This window comes from Balaenoptera physalus (assembly GCF_965194825.1).
Source record: "Balaenoptera physalus genome assembly, chromosome: 6".
Taxonomy (NCBI): Eukaryota; Metazoa; Chordata; class Mammalia; order Artiodactyla; family Balaenopteridae; genus Balaenoptera; species Balaenoptera physalus.
This window is the reverse complement of record NC_138885.1, coordinates 3,461,842-3,480,008: the sequence shown is the minus strand read 5'-3', so window position 1 is coordinate 3,480,008 and position 18,167 is coordinate 3,461,842. Positions and strand designations below refer to the sequence as shown.

General features: G+C 42.0%; 1 protein-coding gene across 1 annotated transcript in view; it reads right to left on the bottom strand.

Annotated features, from left to right (window-relative positions):
- The window catches only part of CYFIP1 (cytoplasmic FMR1 interacting protein 1), a 96,674-nt gene extending 87,498 nt beyond the window's left edge, over positions 1–9,176 (bottom strand). Inside the window, 1 exon segment of the mRNA XM_082465669.1 lies at positions 9,056–9,176. The gene's annotated coding sequence lies outside the window, so the exon portion shown is untranslated.
- Positions 9,177–18,167: the final 8,991 nt, after the last annotated feature.

Sequence of the window (18,167 nt, the reverse complement as noted above, 5' to 3'; positions counted from 1 at the left end):
TCCACCCTTTGCATGGGGCTTACCTTGAAGCCAATCTTTGTTGGAGGAGGCAACTATCTAAAATGCAAGTTAAAATACAAAATAAAAACTATCCCCTATGATGATTAATTCTATGTGTCTCCTTGACTATGCTATGGTATAATCCAGTTTTTGGTCAAACATTAGTCTAGATGTTGCTGTGCAGGTATTTCGTAAGTGTGATTTACATTTAAATGGGCACACTCTGAGTAAAGCCGATAACCCTCCATAGTGTGGGTGGGCCCCGTCCAAACAGTTGAAGACCTTAAGAGAAAAAAACCAAGGTCCTCTTTGGATTTGAATTCTGCCCCCAGGGGGCCTTTGGACTCAAGCTGCAACATCAACTCTTCCTGGGTCTCAGCCTGCCGACTCCGAATTCAGAATTGCCAGCCTCCACGATCACGGGAGCCAATTCCTTAAAATAAATCTCTCTCTCTATATATAAACATACTCTATTGGTTCTGTTTCTCTGGAGAACCCTGACTAATACACACACACACACACCTCAATCAAAGCAAAGGAGGAAACCCAACTTGCATGTACAAAACCCTTATCAGTGTGGTCTCCAGGGCAGGAGCAAAACTTTACTCTCCAGAATCTGTGCAATTATCATGCACATGCACAGGTCTGCTTGATTTAACACACTTAGTTATTCCATGACCCCTGGGGACAGACAACCCCAATGAATCAAGAGTCCAGGTGGTTTTAAAGCTCATTGGTTTTGTGGAGACTGGTCCTTCCAAGCAGGATTTGTGGAAAAAGACGAAAATTCTTTAAAATGGAACAGCTTGAGTAGGTCAAGCTTTAGATAGGGATTTAAATATAATGCAAATCCTCATCACCACTTCTGACCTGGGGCGGTGTGGTTCTTCAGAGCAAAGTGTACCTTCTTCTGTGAGTATCTTCAAGGATGAATCATCGCCCACCCTCCCCCTGCCACCCCAGTCCTGGCCAGGACAACACAGGCACAAGGAATGGCCATGCTAGCTCTGAACGTAAAATTCTGGCTGTCAAATCAGGTTCCAAGATGAAACTCACGGCTCTCTAGGCATTGGTTTTTCTCTCCTGTGGAACAAAATTCCCCCGAGAGAGTGAAGAACAGGGCCTGACAACCTTGGCGAGTGAAGTATCTGAGATATAAATACAAATCACAAATATGCTTGTTTCAAAAGTCACAGTAGCTTTCACTGTCCATTTGTCTGATTCACAACTAAAAGATGTGAAAGCCACAGTTCAAGGCCTGTGATTTCTGTCCCCACAGCCTTGTGTGGAGGTGAGGCAGTCATGATGAAGTTGGATGGGGGCACAGCCAGGTAAATGAATGCTCAACGAGCTTCTGCTGAACAGCACAAGTGCACGCCAGGCTCAAACCAACACAAAGGTAAAAAACACATCCCTATGTTCTTGAGACCATGGTCTGAGAGGCCTTTAACACAGAAAGTTCATATAAATGCAAATCTTATCCCTGGAGTGCTCTGAAATCTTATTAGATAGCCTGAATTCAGGCCAGAGCTGCCATGTTTAAGCCCCATTCATGGTGCTAGGTTCTCTACTGGCTCCTACAGAGCGTAAGCTCTGTCCCTAAGCCCCTCACTTATGGCCAAAGGGTTTCCAGATATAAAAAGAACAAATAACAAAATGGCAAATGTAAATCCTACCATATGTTATCTGCATTAAGTGTAAATGGAGTAGACAATCAAAAGGTAGACATGGAGAGAATGGATTAAAAAAACATGCTGTGAGCTGGGCCCATGAGCCACGATTACTGAGCCTGCGCATCTGGAGCCTGTGCTCCGCAACAGGAGAGGCCCGCGCACCGCGATGAAGAGTGGCCCCCGCTTGCCACAACTAGAGAAAGCCCTCTCACAGAAACGAAGACCCAACACAGCCATAAATAAATAAATAAACAAATACTTAAAAAAAAAAACATGCTGTGAGAGACAAATTTTAAATTCAAAGATACAGGGGGGATGAAACGAAAAAGATGGGAAAAGATATAACATGCTAAGAGAAACCAAAAGTGGCCAGAAGTAGCTATACTAATATTAGATAAATATTAGACAAAATAGACTTGAAAACAAAAATTGTTACTAGAAACGTTATGACAAAATGATCACTCCATCAGTGAGATGTAACAACTATTAACATATTCACCTAATGAAACAACCTCAGAATACATGAAACCACAAAGAACATGATCCTATATGTAGAAAATCCTAAAGATTTTACGAAAAAACCTGTTACAGCTAATAAATGAATTAAGCAAAGCTGCAGGATACAAAAGCAACACATAAAAATCAGCTGCATTTCTATACATTAGCAATGAACATTTCAAAAAGAATATTAAGAAACAATTCCATTTACAATAGCATCAAAAAGAAAAAAAACTTAAGAATAAATTTAGGGACTTCCCTGGTGGTCCTGTGGTAAGGAATCCGCCTTCCGAAGCAGGGGACGCAGTTTCGATCCCTGGTCGGGGAACTAAGATCCCACATGCCGTGGGGCAGCTAAGCCTGGGCGCCACAACTATTGAGCTCGCGGGCCTTGACAAGAGAGCCCACGTGCTGCAAACTACAGAGCCCAGGGTCTTCGGAGCCCGTGAGCCGCAACTAGAGAAAGAAAACCCACACGCCACAATGAAGACCCAACACAACCAAAAAAAAAAAAGAATAAATTTAACCAAGGAGGTGAATGATTCATACACTAAAAATTACAAAACATAGACTTCCCTAGTGGTCCAGTGGTTAAGACTCTGTGCTCCCAACGCAGGGGGCCTGGGTTCGATCCCTGGTCAGGGAACTAGATCCCGCATGCATGCCGCAACGAAGATCTGCATGCCGCAAATAAGACCTGGCGCAGCCAAAATAAATACTTTTTAAAATCACAAAACACTGCTGAAAGAAATTAAAGACACAAATAAATGGAAAGATATTCTATGTTCATGAACTGGAAGACTTAATATTATTAAGATGACAATATAGGGAATTCCCTGGCAGTCCAGTGGTTAGGACGCCACACTCTCACTGCCAGTGGCCTGGGTTTGATCCCTAGTCAGGGAACTAAGATCCCGCAAGCCACGTGGGGCAGCCAAAAAAAAAAAAAATTTACAATATAATCCAAAGCCATCTACTGATTCAATGTAATCCCCTTCAAAATTCCAAAAGCATTTTTTGCAGAAATAGAAAAACCCACCTAAAGATTAATATGGAATCTCAAAAGACCCAGAATAGCAAAAACAATCTTGAAAAAGAACAACAAAGCTGGAGGTCTCACATTTACTGAGTTCAAAACTTACTATAAAGCTACAGTAATCAAAATAGTGTGGTACTGGCATAAAGACTGACACATTGACCAATGAAACAATAAAGAGCCCAGAAATAAACCCTTGTGTATATGGTCAAATGATTTTCAACAAGGGTGTCAAGACCATTCACTGAAGAAAGGACAGTCTTTTTAACAAATGGTGCTGGGAAAACTGGATATCCACATGCAAAAGAATTAAATTGGACCATCACCTTACACTATATATACAAATTAACTCAAATGAACAAAAAACCTAAACAGAAGAGCTAAAATTATAAAACTCTTAGAAGAAAACATATGAGAAAATCTTCATGACACTGGGTTTGGCAATGATTTCTTGGATATGACACCAAAAGCACTAGCAACAAAAGAAAAAGTAGATAAACTGGACACGAAAATTAAAAATCTTTGTGCACCCAAGGACACTATCAAGAGAATGAAAAGATAACTCACAGAATGGGAGAAAATATTTGCAAATCATATATCTGATAAGGGATTGTTATCCAAAATATATAAAGAATTCCTACAACTCAACACTAAAAAAAACAAACAACATGATTAAAAAATGGACAAAGGATTTGAATAGACATTTCTCTAAAGAAGATACACAAATGGCAAATAAGTACATGAAGAGATGATCGACACCATTAAGCATTAGGGAAATGCAAATCAAAACCAGAATGAGATACTACTTCACACCCATTAGGGTGGTTATTATGTAAAAAAAAAAAAAAAAAAAAAACCCAGAAAATAACAAGTGTTGGTGAGGATGTGAAGAAACTGGAACCCTCGTGCATCGTTGGTACACAGAAAGGCTGGTGAAGCTGCTATGGAGAACAGTATGACAACTGCTCAAAGAAATTAAACATTGAATTACCATGTTCATAGCAATGCTTATTTGGTGTCTGGAATAGTCATGTTCATAGGCAGGAAGTAGAACTGTTGCTACCAAGAGCTGGAGGAATAAGGGAATGGGGAGTGAGTGTTTAAGTGGGTGCAGACACAGACATAGAAAACAAACTTATGGTTACCAAAGGGGAAGTGGGGGGAGGGATAAATTGGGAATTTGAGATTAACAGGTACTATTATATATAAAATAGATTAACAAGGACCTACTGTATAACACAGGGAACTATATTCAATATCTTATAATAACTTATAATGGAAAAAAAATCTGAAAAAGAACAGATGTGTGTATGTATGTATATGTATGTGTATATATATGTGTGTATATATATAAAACAGAATCACTTTGCTGTACACCTGAAACATTGTACATCAACTATACTGCAATAAAATAAAGAAATAAATAAGTGCAGAGGTTCAGTTTGGGATGAAGACAAAGTTTAGGGGATGGATAGTGGTAATGGCTGTACAACTTAATGCTACTAAACTGTACACTTAAAATGGTTAAAATGGTAAATTTTGGGTTATTTATATTTTATTATAGTAAAAAAAAAATCAGGTTAGGTGATTTCCCCAATTTATTTTTGTTTTTAATCATTTTTTTCAGATATTCCAGTTTATTTTCCCCTTCATATAAATTTTAGAGTCAGTTTGTCTTTTGTCTATAAAAGCATCCTCCTGAGACTTCTAATAAACAAAAATATCTTATGACCCAGCAAGGACACTTCTAGATTTCTATCCAAAAGACATTACAACATATGCCCACGCAAAGACTTGCACATGAGTCTTCATAGCAGCCGTTATTCGTAACAGGCAAAAAAAGGATCTAATGAATGGTTAAACAAAATGTGATATATCCATACAATGGAACACAATGCAACAAAAAGGAATGAAATGCTGGTACATACTAGAACAGGGATAAACTCCAAAAACATTATACTACATGAAGGAAGCCACACATAAAGACCACAAATTGTACACTTTCGTTTATGTTAAATGTCCAGAAATGGCAAATCTCTAAAAGAAAGCAAATTAGTGATTAGCTGGAACAGGGCCTACGAATGGGGATTAACTGTGAAAGGTCATGAGCAATCTTACTGGGGTGATCCGTATGTTCCAAAACTGGATTATGGTGCTGCTGCCCAACTCCGTAAATCTACTAAAAATCAGTGCCCACTTGAAGTAGGTAAATTTTATAGTACGTACATTGTACGTCAATTAAGTTAAAATTTTTTTTGCTGCTGTATTTGATTGGAATTGTGTTAAATCTATAGATCAATTTGGAGAGAACTGACATCTTTACTATGTTGAGTGTTCCAACCCATGACCACAATGTGCCTCTCCATTTATTTACATGATCTTTGATTCATTCATCAGCATTTTGTAGTTTTCAGCATATAGATCCTGCATGTGGTTTATTAAATTTATACGTAAGTATTTGATTTTTTGAAGCTGCTGAAAATGGTATTTTTTAAAATTTAACTTTCTAATTGCACATTGCTCGTATATAGAGTAAGATTGACTTACATGTGTTGACTGTTATTTTGTGACCTTGTTAAACTTCACTTACTAGTTCTAATAGTTTTTTCATAGATTCCTTGGATTTTCTATGTAGATACCATCTGCAAAAAGGGACAATTTTATTTTCTCTTTCCAATCTGCCTTTTATTTATTTTTCTGACCTTATTGCCCTGGCTAAAATAAAGTTTTTAAATTACATAGACGTAGTTAACCCATGCTATACTTATTTTGGTTGCAAAAACAATGAGTAGCTAGGACTGGTTAGTTATATAAAAGCTTTAGAAAACATAGCACGAATAGTAACAGCCCCTTATACAGTACATTTCCTATATATATTACCTCACTTGATCTTCATCACAACCTAATAGGTGCTTTTCCCACGATACCAAAGAAGAAAAATGGTCGAAGGTAGTCCAAGCAACATACCCACCGGGGCTCAGGTGAACATATAGCAGACATCAACAAGTCAAAGCAGTAGATTTGCCAGGACCCAACTTGATCTCACCTGCCAAAGTGTATCTTTCTTCCCACTGGCTAGTGGGCAGCCCCAGGCACTGACTGAGCTGACTCCTCTATAAACTGGTGCTAGTGAAACGCAGATCAAAAGCCAGGACACAGACTGTCACACAGTGAGAGGGGCTGAGGGAACACTGGCCCACCTGGGGAGTGGAGGCAGGTGCTCCTGGAGTGGTACCTGAGCAAGCACAGTGCCTTCAAAAAATCGCAGGTAAGTGATTCAATAGCTGTGTGAGGGTCAGGTCCCAGGGTCTAACATTTTGCAGAAGGCATTACTGGCAGCTTCCTTCTAATTTTTAACTTACGAGTGTGCAGTCAGATGGCTGGATTCAAAGTCTGGCTCTGCCACTTACCAGGCATGTAACTTTAGAGACATACTTCATCTCCTGGTCAGTTTCCTCATCCATAAAGTGGGAGTAATAATTGCACCCACCTCTGAGGGTCATGAGAATAATTAGTATGTAGAGCACTCAGGAGTTAGCGAACTACAGCCCGCGGTCTGCTTCTACAAGCAAAGTCCTACTGGGGCACAGCCATACTCATTCATTACAGACTGTCTGTGCCAACTTGTGCTGCAACAGTGGAACTGGGGAGGCTGTGACAGAGACCATACGGCCTGCAAAGCCGTAAGTAGTCACTATCTGGACCTTTACAGGAAAAGTAGTAGCCCTGGCTTAGAACGATGCTGGAGCAAAGTAAGTACTCAAGGAATGTTAGCTATTATTTAGACCCTAATTTACTTCCAGAACGATAAACTTGAGTATATACATAAAGATATACACACAAGCATTGACTATGGGGGTGACAAACGTAAAATAACAATGTCAATTAACAGGTGGTTGATTAAATAAATTGTGGTGCATCTACACTATATACAGCCATTAAAAGGAATGAAGGCTATCCATGTGTATATATACTGTATGTGCCAACATGTTAAGATTTCCAACATCTTTAAATAATCCAAGATCATTAAGTGAAAAAGTATAATGCTGCATGCAGTATAATCTCATTATGTTACAAAAAGAACACACACAAACAAAAACTATGTGTATGCACAGAAAAGGCTACATACCAAGATAGAAGTACTGAGGGAATTTCACTTTTAGTATATGTAGTTGAGTACTATTTGACTTTTTTAATAAGCTGAAGTTCTGTAATTTTTCTCATGACTTAAAAGTGTTATTTGAATGGCTCAGGTTGTATCCTAGTGGTACAAGTTTTAAACTTTAATGTCTTTACCCCAGGGACAAACTAGAGTATGGATGAATCGCAAACGCATTACGCTAAGTGAACTAACCAGACTCAAAAACCACATATGACATTCTGGAAAAAGCAAAACTGTAGGAATGGAGAACAGATCAGGGGTCAGGAATTGGGAATGGGGTTGCCTACAAAGGGACAGCAACAAGGAGTTCAGGGGGGTGATAAAACTGTTCTGTATCTTGACTGTGGTGGTAGTCACACTACACTAAGCATTTGTTAAAACTCACTGAACTGTACCCCACAAAGTGAATCTTACTATGTGTCAACTTAAAAATAAATTTAAGTAAACACACATACAAAACAAAAACACTTGGGGAGTAACTTTTCTTTGGGCGACCTATGAGCACACAAATGTATGTATTAACACAGGAAATGTCTGACACCACATTTCCCTGGTTCGCCTCTGGCACAGAGATGATGCCGCTGCGCGAAGGCAGCGTTGGCACCACCTTCCTAACTGAATTCCCACAAACGCAAACCTGCCGTGGCCCTGATTGTTTTCTTCGGGCTCCGTGCGCGTAGATCTGCGCTTTACTCGGAAAACCTCGAAGGGCCGGCCTTCAGGGAGAAGGGACGGCAGGCACCGGCGCGCACCGTCACAGGCCGGCGCCCCAGCCGAGCGGCCCGGGCAGGATCTTCCAGCACGAGCCCCGAGCCGCTGGAGCCGCTGGTGAGTTGTCAAGAACAGCAACCTGAGCTAGGCAAGGGGAATCACTGCTGATTCAATCACGGATCATTGACGGAATCACGTCGAAAACGGCCAAGAAATACCTCCCGGCTCACCAGCTTCGGCCAAACACTGTGCGGCGAGGCGCACAGGACCCTCCTCTCCTGTAAAGGGAAACTCCCAGGTCTCCCACAGAGGCGCAGACCGTCCAACACGGGGCTTCATAAGCAACGCTATCCTGCCGTTCAGACCTGACACTAGAGTGGACGTGGTCCGGACACCTCTCTCGGCTTAGAAAACGCTCCTTAAGCCCCACTGCCAAATTACTCTTCCGCCCTTTTCTCCCGCCCACCAAGCGCTGCGAATTAGGAGCACGCATTTCAGGCTTGAAATACACAATTTAGTCTGGCTGTACTGAACCGCGCTGCCCAAGTAACAATCCCGGCTCCTTAACAAAGCCCCAAACTCCTCTCTCCAAGAATCTGCAAAATGGTCTCGCTCCAGAGTCTCCCTCCTTCCCTCAGAGAGGGGCACAAAGCACGACCTCAGCGCAAACCGCCTGCTCCTTGCTTTCCAACAATAACTGCAAAACCCCAATGTACCCCGTCCGCACTGGAGATTCGCTACGTGCCGGGGGCGCTGGAGCAGGGGTCCGCGACTCCCGGGCCGGAGCGCGGTGGCCAGGGCCATCCTGGGAGGCGGCGCAGCCGGGGAGGCCGCGCGGCCGAGGTCCAAGTCCCGGCCGCTCGCGGGGCCCCGGCCCGGCACCGCCGCCTTCCAGCTCCCTCCCGGCCGGGTTTCGAGCGAGGTCCGGATCCCACCTGGGCGGCGGGGTGGGGCGGAGGCGGCAGCGTTCCTCACCTTGGTCCGCGGCGGCGGCTCCGGGGTCCCGGGCGGGCCCTGGGAGTTTCCCGGCCGAATGAGTCACCGAGGCGGGTCGGGAATGCGCCAGGAAACACCCGGCCTCCTCCCCTTCCTCCCGGGGCGGGGGCTCTCCCGGCTCGGCCCCTTCCTCCCGGCGCTCCTCCCTCCGCGCTCCTTCCCCAGCCCAGTCCAGCCGCTCCTCCACGCCTAGCTCCTTTCTCCGACCCCGCCGCCCGGCACTGTGTCGGGCCGCGCTCCCCTCCGGCCGCAGAAAATGCTCCCCAGGGAAGAGAGCCTCCAGGGCCACCTGCCGGCTTCGGCGACCTCAGCTCTGCCTGGGACCGCGGGGTTGGGGGTGGGGGGGGGCTTCTCCGTGGAAGCTGCCCGGTTTGGGCCGTAAAAAGAGCGGGGGGTGCGCACCCTGTCCCGGGGCTCCACAGAGTCAGGGCGGCGGGTGAGATGAGCTGCAGAAGGGACTTGGGGGGACACCCAGGCGGGCTGGCCGGGCGCCCCACAGCCAGGGAGGAGGTGCGCACACCTGCGCTCCGCGGGCTGCAGCCGGGTGCGACTGGGACACGCCGCCGGAACCGAGCCAGCTGGGAGAAAATGACCCAGTATGGCCCCTGCAGTGATCGCATCTCCCCTCTGAGCCGGGGGCAAAGGCGTGCGCTGGCTTGTGGGAATGGCTGACAAGAAGTCCTGACGAACTGGCCCCAAAACACAATCTTGAGAGGCCAAATAAATAACACGTCTTATGGAATCGCTGAGTGGAGTGAGCTTGTCACAAACATGCTTAGGAGAAAAATGTCCCTAAACTACACTCTCCCCCCGCCCCCCCACCCCGCCGAGTTGTAAGGGAGAGCAATAAAGATGGGCAGCGGGTACTGAAAACCACAAGAAATTTGATTACCTCCTGGCTGTCCCCCAGATGATGCAAAAAGTTGCAGCAAATGGATCCTGACTAAACCAGAATCTACCAGTTGTCAAATATTCAGAGACCACTTTTTCTAGAAGCTCCTGGAGGTCCCTCACACTCCTACAAAACATGGGTTTTGAGTGACTTTCTGGTTCCCAGCCAGCCCACACATTTTCAATCAGCAGAAATACTGCATCTCTCTGCCCAGGGCTGAGTCTCAAAGTTAGATTCGGAAGGGTTGGGTTTTTTTGGGTTTTTGTTTGTTTTTGTTTGTTTGTTTTCCTGTTTTTTTATACTGTAGGTGAAGTGCTGAAATACAAATTCAAGGTATATTGTGATAATTTTTAAATATCATAATCCCTAGAGCAATTAATAAAAAATAAGCAATTTTTAAAAATCCGGGCTTCCCTGGTGGCGCAGTGGTTAAGAATCCGCCTGCCAATGCAGGGGACACAGTTTCGAGCCCTGGGCCGGGAAGATCCCACATGCTGCGGAGCAACTAAGCCCATGCGCCACAACTACTCAGCCTGCGCTCTAGAGCCCTCGAGCCACAGCTACTGAAGCCCACGCGCCTAGAGCCCACCGCAAGAGAACAAGAGAAGCCACCTCAGTGAAAAGCTTGCGCACTGCAACGAAGAGTAGCCCCCCACTCGCGGCAACTAGAGAAAGCCCATTGGCAGCAAGCAAGACCCAACACAGCCAAAAAAAAAAAAAAATCCAAGAGAGGAAATAAAATGGAATGCTAAGATATAAATCTGAAGAAAGCAGCAAAGAAGGAGCAAAAAGCACATAGGACAAACAGTAACGAAAAGCAAGCTGTTAGGCTTAAATCCAACCATATTAGTAATTACGTTAAATGTAAATGAACCAAACACTCCAAAGAAATTGTCACATTGGATAAAAACATAACCTAAATATAAGGCTGTTTAAAAGAGACATACTTTAAAGATAAGGACACAAAGTGGTTGAAATTTTAAAAGATGAAAACCCATCTACCATGCCTATGCCAATCACGAGAAAGTTGGGGTGACTATATTAATATCAAAGTAGACCTCAAGGGACTTCCCTGGTGGTCCAGCGGCTCAGACTCTGCACTCCTAGTGCAGGGGGGCGGGTTTGATCCCTAGTCAGGGAACTAGATCCCACATGCCACAACTAAGAGTTCGCATGCCACAACTAAAGATCCCGCATGCCACAAGGAAAATCCCGCGAGCCGCAACTGAGACATGGCGCAGCCAAATAAATAAATAAATGAATAAATAAATATTCAAAGTAGACCTCAAGGCAAGGAGTGTGACCAGAAATTAAAAGGGACATTTGGTAAACATAAATGGGTCAATTAATTCAGAAAAAAAGACAATTTTTAGTGTGTATGCAACCAAATAAGCTTTGAAATACTTTGCAAAAATTGATAGAATCAGAAGAAGAAATAAGCAAACACACAGTCATAATTAGAGATTTAACACCCCTCTCTTAGTAATCGATAGAACAGGCAGACACCAAAATAAGTAAAGATACAGAAAAAATTTAAAGCAATTGACCTATTTGCCCTTAACCCTCACAAAACAAAATACAGAATACATTGTATTTGATGAAAGATGTTTAAAATCTTTATACTGAATCCTCAAGGTATTACTGAGAAGAATTAAATTTTTCAAATATCATGCACAAAATATAACATATGTTAGGAAGTAAAACAAGTCTCAATAGATTTCAAAGGGTTGAAATCATACAGAACTTTCTCTGATCACCACGAAATTGAACTGAAGTAACAAAAGATAACTCTTTAAATGCCCAAAGAGAACTAAATAATACACATCTAAATATTGCTTTGATCAAAGAAGAAATCACAATGGAAATTGGAAAATATGTTGAACTAATGAAATAATGATAAAATAACATCAAAATTTGTGAGATGCAGCTAAATGAATGCTCAGAGGGAAAGTTAATACACCAAATACATATAGTAGAAAAAAAGAAAAGTTTAAAATCAATTATCTAAACTTCTAACTCAAAAAAGTTAGAAAAACAAAAGCAAATTAAATCCAAAGAAAGTACAAGTGAAGAAATAATAAAGATAAGAACAGAGGTCAGGGACTTCCCTGGTGGTCCAGTGTGTAAGACTCTGTGCTCCCAATGCAGGGGGCCCGGGTTTGATCCCTGGTCAAGGAACTAGATCCCACACGCATGCTGCAACTAAGAGTTCACATGCCACAACTACGAAGCCCGCGTGGTGCAACTAAGAGTTCACGTGCCGCAACGAAGATCCCGCATGCCACAACTAAGACCCAATGCAGCCTAAATAAATAAATATTTTTTAAAAAAAGAGGTTAATGAACTAGAACATAGATGAACAAATAAGAAAATACACCCCTTCCCCCAGGAATAAATTAGGAGTTTAGAATTAACAGATACACACTACTACATATAAAATAGATAAACAACAAGGACTTACTGTATAGCACAGGGAACTATATTCAATATCTTGCAATAACCTATAATGGAAAAAAGTCTGAAAAAGAATATATATAGAGAGAGATAGATAGATAGATAACTCAATCACTTCGCTGTACACCTGAAACTAACATAATATTGTAAATCAACTATACTTCAAAAAAGAGAAAAATAGAAAGAGAATCCCTCCCTCCCCCAAAACACTGGCTTTTTTTTTTTTAAAGTAATAGAATTGTTACACCCTAGCAAAATTGTTTTTAGAAAAACATAAATTACCAACAACAGAAATAAAAAGGTTGATACCAATAGTTTCTTACCAAAATAAAAGGGTATAAAAAGTATTGTATGAAAAACTTCATGGCAATAAACTTAATTGTTCAGAAGAAATAGATTTCCTGAAAAATATGACCTTCCAAAACTGACACAAGAAAAAACTCGAAAATCCGAATAGTCCTATATTGGTAGAAGAAAACAGTTGAATCTGTAATTTTAAAACGTCCCATAAAGAAAATCTCCAAGGTTATATAGCTTCATTGGTGAATTCTATAAAACATTTAAGGAAGAAGTAATACCAATTTTACAAAGCCACAGTAATTAAAATAGCATAGTCTCGGCTAAGGATGCACAAATAAATCAATGGAACAGAATAGTAAGAAATAATCCCTGCTATAGACTGAATGTTTGTGTCTCCCCAAAATTCATATGTTGAAACTTAACCCCAAATGTGTTGGTATTTAGAAGTGGGGCCTTTGGAAGGTGATTAGGTAATGAGAAGAGAGCCCTCACAAATGGGACTAGTGCACATAGAAAAGAGACTCCAGAGAGAGCCTTCATCTCTTCCACTATGTGAGGTTACAGGTCTATGAAGCAGAAAGTGGGCTCTCACCAGACACCAAATCTGCCAGCACCTTGCTCTTGGACTTCCCAGCCTCCAGACTCTGTGAGAAATAAATTTCTATAGTTTATAAGCCACCCAGTCTATGGTATTCTGTTATAGCAGCCCAAACAGACTGATATAAGCCCACACCTCTACAGTCAGTTGATTTTTAACAAAGATGCCAAAGTAATTCAATGGAGAAAGGGAAGTCTTTTTTTAATGGTGCTAAGTAATTGCATAACTATGTGGAAAAAACTGACCCCCTTGCCCACATCATACACAAAAATTAATTTGATATGGATCATAGACCTAAATGTGAAAGCTAAAGTTTCTAGAAGGAAACATAGAGAATAATTTCACACCCTTAGGGTAGAGGTAGGGAAAGATGTCTTAGAATAGAAAATGTACTAACCTCTTTGGTCAGTACCTTTAGAAAGAAAATGATAAATGATTTGGTCAAAAATTTTAAACTTCTCATCTAAAGACAATGTTAAGGGAGTGAAATGCCAGACTGGAAGACAGTCTTGGTACACAGAAAACTGATGAAAGACTTGTAACCAGAATATACAAAGAACCTCTACAGATCAACAATAAAATGCCAACCCAATAAAAATAGGACACTTCAAAGAAGAAACTACTTTGGAAGTCTCTTATCAAGTTAGATATACATATACGCTATGGTACAGTAATCCTACTTCTACGTATTTACCTAAGAGAAATGAAAATTATCTCTACAAAAAGACTTGTACATGAATATTCTAATGAACTTCACTCATAATAGCAAAAAACTGAAAACAACTCAAAGTATATAATTAGGAAAGTAGATAAACAAATTGTGGTATATTCATACAATGGAACATTAGTAATAAAAAGGAAGGAATGATTGATCCAAGTAATATCACAAAATAGATGAATCTCAAAATTATCATGTAATTTTACCAGGTACAAAAGATAATATTGGTTGATGTGAGGAAGAAAGAAGAGTAGGAAGTTCCAGGCCCTCATTTCCCCACAGAAACACCAAGTAAACATCATACCGACCTAAGTAGTTTTGTGAGAACTCTAGAAACCAGTTAAGGATCTGCAGCAACCAGATGAGTGCACAACCAAGAAACAGCCGCACTCAAAACGTTCCAAGCGAAAATTTCGTGGTATTTTTTTTTTTTTCGTGGCATTTTTGATCACCCTTGTCCACCCCCACCCAGGCATACCTCAGAGAGAGGAAGTCAATTCCTGATCCCTCCCTTAGGGTGGAAGGAAGTTGTCTACACTGTTCTGACTTGTCTGGGGGCTATTGGAGGGTCTGTTTTTTCTCCCCTGACTCAGAGTGCTGACAGGAATGGTGGATTAGTTTGGGTATCAGATTGGAGGCTGATGATAGCAGTGTGGTGCTGGGCACCGTGGAGAGCCTCAGGGGGATTTCTGACCTGTGGGCACCTGGGGGCAAGAGACTGTGGGCGGAGGAATGCAACAGAACACCCAAGGCCCTGAGAAGAAGAAGGATGAGACTCTTACGGACATAAGATACTTTGAAAAGCAGCTGTGTATATAGAGGAATTAGAGGGAAAAGCACACACAGAGGCCCAAGGAAGATGTACCACACGAGAAGACCCTGAGCTCTCATGCTGCACTGATTAGGGGACTGACACCTGCACGGAGTAAGGCCGCAAAGACTGGGAGAGGTATCTGATTGTCAAATGCCCAGTTTTCAACAGATGCCATGACCCATTCAAAGAAACAAAATAAATCTCCAGAAAATGACCCTAAAGAAAGGCTTCAAATTTACTTGACAGGGCTTCCCTGGTGGTGCAGTGGTTGAGAATCTGCCTGCTAATGCAGGGGACACGGGTTCGAGGCCTGGTCTGGGAAGATCCCACATGCCGCGGAGCAACTAGGCCCGTGAGCCACAACTACTGAGCCTGCGCGTCTGGAGCCTGTGCTCCGCAACAAGAGAGGCCGCGATGGTGAGAGGCCCGCGCGCCGCGATGGTGAGAGGCCCGCGCACCGCGATGAAGAGTGGCCCCCGCTTGCCACAACTAGAGAAAGCCCTCACACAGAAACGAAGACCCAACACAGCCAAAAATAAATAAATAAATTAAAAATAAAATAAAATAACAAATGTTCAAGTACAATTGGTGTCGAAAAAAAAAAAAAAAAGAATTCCCCCACCCTTGGTATCTAATCAAGTTCCTTTCTACAAAAAAAAAAAAAAAAAAAATTTACTTGACAAATACTTTGAAACAATTGTCTTAGTGATTCAGCTTGATGACCTAAATAGGAACACATACAGAGAACTAAAGGAAATCAGGAAATCAATATATGAACAAAATGAAAATATCTACAAGAGAGAGAAATTATAGAGATCCAGTTTCTAGTCTAGCATATCAGGAGCTTGAAAGTTGTCACTGTGTCCTAACAAGTAAAAAAACTAAATGGACCAAAAATCAACAACTCTTCTTAGATCCATTAGAGAAGTGAGGTCACAGGGCAAATTGCTGACCCATAAATCAGAGAGACAAGAAGATCCAGAGAATCAGAACTCACCAAAGCAGAAACCCATGAATAGAAACTTCTGTGGGAGCTAGTATCAGGGTAAGAATCCTAAACTGAAACTGACGAATTGCTGGAGGCTCAGTGTGGAAAAGTCTGAGAGTTTAAAACTCCAGAGGGGGCCATTCTTAGATGGGTGGGTTACCGAGTCCAAGCTCGCGCTGCTCACCGCACAACAGGCCAATACGTGCCAATAAATCGGGAGACGAGGTGTTGAGGTAAGGAATACGACTTTATTTTGAAAGCCGGCAGACAGAGAAGAGGGTAGACTAATGTCTCAAAAAAACCATCTTATCGGGGTTTGGATGCCAGTTTCTTTTATAGAACAGAGAGGGGGAGGAGATGAGGAAGTAAAGTAGAAAGGCCATAAGATTTGCAAATGTCCCGTGGAATGGCCAGCCTCGGGGAGGGGATGTGTTAGTTTCTTCTTTCTTGCAGCCGTCCGCAGGTGGGCGGGGTCAGGATGCTTCCCTGAGCAAAGGCACTTTGGTTTAACATTCAGGCAGAGGGGCAGGGTTCCCTGAGGCAGGCCATTGTGTATAGACAGTATCCTTTTAGTGAACAAAAGCCACAGGAAGCAAAGGTTAAAGTACAAGAGACAGATCCAACGTGTGGTCAGATTTGACTCGTCCCTGTTACAGGTGTGCTTGTGATTTTGTGCGTTTAATCTCCAGGAACCTTACCAGTTACTTATAGTAAGGACTGGGGAAAAAAAATTGCCTTGTGATTACAGCAGAGGGAGGGGAAAAGGAACCGTTTTGAAATATGCCAGAGCAGTCTCTTCTTAACAAAGCCTGCCCTCAAGAGAACTACCTCAACAAAGCGTAACTTATTGGAGTTTTATCAGAGCATAACCAACCTGAATGAAGGGAAATAATGCCAGGCCCTTTAGCCATCCTGTCCCACATAAAGGAGGGGGAAAGCTGTGACGTTCACAGCTCAGGGGTACAGTCTCCCTAAAAGACTGAGAACTAATATTTCATGGTCTATGGAATGCTACCCATCCCTCCACACCTTACCACCACATCTGTAAATGCCTATTTACCACAGATTGTTTTATCCAGTACAACATTTTTGTCTTTCAACAAAAATTACAAGGTATACTATGAGAAATAAAATATTGCCTGCCACATCGGTAAACAAAGGATGTCACCGTCCTCAGCGACTGCAACCCTCCATGAGCCGGTGAGCCCTGAGGGGACTCAGGTAGGAAACAGAGAATACCTGCCATGTAGCAGCCATCAGACTGCAGCCACTCCCTTCGGTGAGCCCTGAGGAAACTCAGGATGTGGAAACACAGGATACTGGCCCCAGATAACCGAGGTGCATATCAACGAAATGATTTCAGTAATCCCGGAGTCTTGCATCTTCCCATACATAGAAAAGCGATGCGATAAATTCCTTAACTTGATCTATCTCGTTTTCTTTAGTTAACAATAATCTTTTGATGTTCAGACTACCTGCCCTTTGTTGCAAAACTCCTATGTATTCTAGCTCCCACCTTGCCTCATCAGAGCACTTTTCTCAGGGTTGGTTGAGATGCTGCCTCCTGGACTTGAAGCCCTCAGTCCACCAAAGAAAGCATAATTCTCAACTTTCAGGTTGTGCATATACATATATATATATATATAACATATATATATATACTTTTAGTCGACAACTAAAAGGCAAAAAAAAAAAAAGTTTGACGAGACTGAGCAAGCATCAGAACCAGACTCAGATATGGCAAGAATGTTGGAATTATCAGATTAGGAATTTTTTTAAAACTATGATTAATATGCTAAGGGAACATTGTTAAAGTACTCTATTTCCTTTCCTTATTTGGTCAAAAATCATTTGACCATGTATGTGAGGGTTTATTTACTGGCTTTTTATTCTATTCTACTGGTCTGTATGTCTGTCTTTATGCCAGTACCACAGTGTTGTGATTACTGTATATCATAATTACTGTAGCTTTATAATAATTTTTTGAAATCATTTGGACCTGAAGAAATATACAGAACGCTCCAATCAACAACAGCAGAATACACATTTTTCTCAAGTGAACAGGAAACATTCTCCAGGATAAACCACTTTCACCACTTCTGTTCACCATAGTACTGGAAGACCTACCCAGAGCAGTTAGACAAGAAAAAAAAAAAAGTATCCAAAATAAAAAGGAAGAAGTAAAATTATCTGTTTGTAAATGACATGATCTTACATGTAGGAATCTAAAGATCCCATTTTAAAAAACTGTTAGAAGTAATAAAACAATTCAGCAAAGTTGCAAGATACAAAATTAACACATTAAAAAGTCAGTTGCATTTACATAC